The 5432-nt window shown below is 40.0% G+C and overlaps 1 non-coding gene across 1 annotated transcript; it reads left to right on the top strand.

The window, feature by feature from the left end:
- The first annotated feature begins 387 nt into the window (after positions 1-387).
- On the top strand, positions 388-550 carry LOC140608462 (U1 spliceosomal RNA). The gene has a single exon (XR_012010498.1). It is a non-coding gene; the product is annotated as a U1 spliceosomal RNA (small nuclear RNA).
- The last annotated feature ends 4882 nt before the right edge of the window (positions 551-5432 follow it).

The raw sequence follows: 5432 nt of genomic DNA, 5'->3' as shown, positions 1-5432 counted from the left end.
CAAAAGCCACCAGAAAAAAAGGTAAAATGGGAATAAGTACACACCTATAAATAATTACTTTAGATGTAAGTGGTCTACATGCTCCACCTAAATGACATAGGGTGGTGGATGGGTAAAAATATATGGCCCATCTTTATGCTGCCTAGAGGAGACTCACTTCAGACCTAAAGACACATACAGGCTAAATGTGAAAGGATGGAAAAATATTTACCATGAAATGGAAACAAAAAGTAAAGGTTACATGCACCCCTATGTTTATTGCAGTATTATTTACAATAGCCAAAATATGGAAGAAACTTCAGTGTGCCCTGATCGATGATTGGATAATGAAGATGTATATATATATGCAATGGGATGTTGCCATTAAAAAAAAAAAAAAAAAGGATGAGATGTACCTGGCAGGGGAGATACTCTGATCACAAAGTGGCTTTCCCAGGATGAGGCTTATCCCTTGCACTCCAGATGTGCCGACCCCTGAGATTTCCCAAAGTGTAGGAAACTTGACTGCATAATTTATGGTAATGGGGGACTGTGTGTGCACTTTCCCTTAAAAAAAAAAAAAACAGAAGAGATTGAGATTGTGCCTTTAGTGACAACTGGATGCACCTAAGAGGGTATTATGCTAATTGTAATAAATCACACTTGAGAAAGACAAATACCCCTATGATCCCAGGCATAGTTGGATCTAAAACAAATTAAATAAACACAAAAAGCAGAATCGGACCTATAAATACAGAGAACAAACTAATGGTTACCAGAAGGAGGTGGGTGGGAGGATGGACACAAAGGAGTTTAGGGGAGTAGGAGATAAAGGCTTCCAGTTATGGAATGAATAATTCACAGGAATAAAAGGCACAGCATAATGAACACAATTACTGCTACTATAATAGCATTGTATGGTGACAGATCCTAACTGTACAGGTGGTGAGCACAGCCTAATGTATAAACTCATCCAATCACTGTGCTGTATGCCTGAAACTAATGTAACGTTGTGTCAACTACACTCACATAAAAAAAGGGAGAGAGTGAGGCTATTTTGACAGATCTGAATATTGTAAAAATTTAAATATATAAAGTACTTTTGGTGATATTTGTACAGGTCTGAATTATTTTATTTGCCTATGTCAAGGGTCTGCTAACAATATAGGTCACGGGCCACAAACCAGTCTGTTATCTGATTTTGTAAATAACATTTTATTAACGGGGTGCCTGGGTGGCTCAGTTGGTGAAGGTCATGGTCCCGGGAGCCTGGGATTGGGCCCTGCATCAAGTTCTTTGCTCTTAGGGGACCTTGCTTCTCCACCTCCCTCTGTCTGCCTCTCCCCCTGATTTGCTCTCTCTCTCTCTCTCTCAAATAAATAAATAAAATCTTAAAAAAATAAAGTTTTATTGGAACATAGCCATGCCACTTGTTTACAAATATCTATGGCTGCAACTGTTCCATAATAGAATTGTGTAGTTGATAAAAACACCGTATGCCCATAAAACCTAAAATATTTACTGCGTAGCCCTTTTCAGGAACAGTTTGCCAACCCCTGGTCTAGCTTAGCTGGATTGTGATTAACAATTTGCTTGGTCAGAAAGTAATGAGTTTGGTATATTTAGAAAGCAAGCTATAAATAAGAGCTTTTATTTGAGGGTAATGTACAAAAGTTTTTCAGGAAAAAATGTACTTTTCCTCCCAAATATTTCGTGACATATATCTAGTGTTAAGTTTTTCAGGAAAAAATATGTACTTTTCCTCCCAAATATTTCATATTTCATATATTCATATATTCATATTTCATATATTCAATATATGTCATATATTTAGTGCTAGCTCTCTTTTTTCACTTCTGGGATTTCCCCCCACTTTCTAATTTCTACTTAATGGATCGTTTGGGTTAGTTGTTCATTCTGCAGCTTGATCTCATGTCCCACTTCCCTATCCTGAGTTTACTAAAACTTGGAGTCTTCTGAGTTCTTGCAGCTTTAAATTTTTTTCCTGTCTTGTTATTTTTCTTTTCTTTTTAAACATTGTCAAGAGCTTATGTCCACATTCTGTGCCAACAGTACTCAAATTGTAGGGTCCTGGGAGACTTGGTTCTCTCATTAGCTGGGAACATTTCATAACAATATGGATGTAAAGATTGTATCTGGCTTCATTTCAAGATGCTTTCTCTCCTATGGGTGCCACTGATGTCATCCAGGCATGTCTGGTACTTTCTGTAGTCGTTTGGTGAGGGGCTTCCAGAAACATTCTGCACTGGAGCCATAGCTGTCAGCTCGGTCTCCAGCTTAAGCCAAGACACACTAAGTATCACTTGAAGGTTTTGCTGTATTTTCAGAAGTCCCTATTGAGCAGATTAACATCAGAAAAGTCTCATTTTTCAGCTGAGAATTGAGCAAAACAATCCCTCTCACATCGTTCCGCCTAATGAATCTGCTGCAGCTGGTCCTCCTATGAGAGAGGACTGTGGATGATTTTTTTTCTGACCACGAGGGAGGATGGGAGATGGCTTGGGATGGGGCTACTGTGTGCTCTTGTGCGTCACATGAGGGGCTGTTCAAAGAATATATATCTTGCCCTGCCCCTGACCTCATGTGTTTATAAAAGTGTGTGGGGTCCTTGTGCATGGCTGCTTACCAATTCCCTTTGTGGTGGTGGTGGTGGTGGGGTGGTGGAAAGGGTGTGGATGCTAACATGAGAACAAGGAGAGAGAGGACGGGAAATGCTCTGCAAGTCCCCCAGGGGAACCCCCAGCAACTCTTGGCTATCAACATTCCACATTTCTGCGTTCCCAGAAACTCCTGATACTTGTAGCTAGTATACAGCTGCAGGGCTCCCTCCTGCAGCCTAGAGAGGCTGCAACAGCCTCAGCATAGTAAGTTTGATGTTGGGCTAGAGCTGAGTAGTGCCCCCTGGATTGTCAAATCCTCTATCTGAATTAAACCACTCTGGAAAGCAGGGCTCACTCTAGGGCAACTTGTCAATGGTGCCAATCCAATTTTAACTTATATAGCCTCTTCTATCAAATGCTTGACAGCTAAGAACTTTAAAGAATTCAGGTGTTTTGTTTTTTTTTTAATTCTATCCAGGACAAGAAATTGTAATAGTCTGGCACATAGGAGGCACTTGATAAGCATCTGCTTATTATGCATATCTTACACATATCCTGAAGAATTTGTAGATTATGCAATTATTTTTTCTTTATACTTTGCTGACGTTTGGCCAGTGGCCACAGCATCACAAAGATTCTAGAAGCTATAAGCAGAAGAGCACAGAATGTTTCTGCAGAGATGAGAGTGTGCTCAGGGATTGCTAAATCCCTTCCTTGGCTTGACTTGCAGGGAACAAGTCCAAAGGACAGAAGATAGATTAAGTTCTCTATCTTCATATTTTACCAGAACATTGACAGGCCCAAATCGACTGAGCAACGTGGATGGATGAGAAAGCAAGAAGATAATCCACTGTAAAAGGAAATCCTTGTGGATACCTAAGTAGGTGCAGAAAAGAGCAAAGAGTCTCTGGCCTGCCTGGAGGAGTGAGGATGGTGTTCTGTGAAGGCATTGAGTACATGAGGGAGGTGGTAGGTCTCCCAAGACTTACACGAGGTAGCGGGGCATATTTGGGAGAATGAATACTTCCTAAATTCCTACACTCTATGTGCCAGGCTGTGGAGAAATCATTTGAAAGAGACATGTGTTTGGCTTCAAAAGTTTATAATCTAGAGAAGAAACTCTCAAAAGAATCATTTATATCATGGCTCTCTGTTGGACTAAGTGAGTGAAAATTGGTCCTATAATATTTGGGACTTAGGTGCTGAATTATATGTCCAGTTTTAAGCATTCTTCTTAGGCCTATTTTGCGATGCCGAGGCAGAAAATAGTGGAATTGTTGAGGGAGGTGGTGGTAGTCCCTGCTCCCCGGAGATGCAGCCCTGGGGCTGGTGAACAGCTGGTGGACGTGGTTCAGCCACAGCCTGCAAAGTGCTAATCTCCAGAGTCTCCCATTCCTCCTTCGAGGTTGCTCTGCTTCTCACTAAGTATGCATGTGTATTTGGGACGCTGATCATGAATTTAGAACACCTCTCCTGGGATGGAAATTATGAATCACAGATGAGGGAAAGATCACTTATTCAGGAAATGTTCCAATTCTGAAACTAAAGACTGAAGAGGTGTCTAGATGTAAAGCACTGACAAATCTTTGAGCGTATATATTTGCTAGAATATTAAAAACACCAACATATTAAAATTAGCTCTCAAAATTCTGGTAAAAATGTTTCTTGATGTCAAATATTAGCTGAAACTTGACATCTGATTCCATTAGAACTGACATTTGATGCCTTTATTTTCAAAATAATAGTCTATTTTCCTTTCAAAAGGAAGGATGACATAAATAATATTTTCAATTGATATCTGTTCTTGTCAGGATTGAGGGCAAATTTTGCATTCTATTTGCCGCACAAACTGAGGAAAGACAGTAAAAATATGATGAATTTGTTGTATGGTTTATGAAAATATAATAGTCCCTAAAAACTTAGCAATCATTAAATAGATTTTTCTTTAATTCAAGCTAATAATTTAAAGACTGTATTAAAAATCCTTGAAAATTCAGTAAGAAAGACACGTATTACCTGGCACAGTATATGATGACAAAGGGTCCCAGACGGTCAGTGTAGTTTGCTCTCTAGCACCCAGGACTATAGTCACTTCAGAAGAGATAAGGGAAACCAATTCCATAGGAACCCAGAAACAAAAGAAAACTTAGTGTTCCATGGCAAGTTTTAGGGAATATTTCTCAGGTGACTTCGTTTTGCTTTCCAGGAAACTTGGTCACTGAGGTAATTATTATAATGAGCAGCCTTTGTCTTATTACCTAAAACATTCACCAGTTACATGTACTCTAAGTGTATTCTGTTTTTTTGTTTTGTTTTGTTTTGTTTGTTTTTTTGTTTTCCTGTTTAAGGAGACAGAGGACTTGAGGAATTCAGCTTCTTAGAGGGGGTAAAGCATTCCTCAGTGGGGTTGGCTGGGAAGATCGCAGAGTAGGAGGACCCGAACTCTCCTCGTCCACAGAAACAACTAGATAACACTCACATCAGTGTAAATGACCCAGGCAACAACATGAAGACTCACAGAACAAACTCTACAACTAAATGGTAGAGAAGAGCTACACTGAAGAAGATAGGAAGGGTAAAGACAGGATCTGGGAGTGAAAGAGAAGACCATGGCCCTCTGTGGTAGGGAGGGAGCCTCTGCTGTGGTGCAGAGAAGGGCAAAAAAGATTTCTATGCCAGGGAGCCCATGCAAAGGGAGGATGAATCCCCATATTTGCCTCTGAAAGTGAGAGGGGCCAAATATTGTGAATTCTTACAACCATTTTATTTTTTAAAGTCTGATATTTTAAAGATTGGTGTGTGCTCCATTCTGGGAGAGCCCCAAGGCCACTG

The sequence above is a fragment of the Canis lupus genome, chromosome 17, assembly GCF_048164855.1.
Source record: "Canis lupus baileyi chromosome 17, mCanLup2.hap1, whole genome shotgun sequence".
Classification (NCBI taxonomy): Eukaryota; Metazoa; Chordata; class Mammalia; order Carnivora; family Canidae; genus Canis; species Canis lupus.
This window is presented reverse-complemented; position numbering and strand designations above follow the sequence as displayed.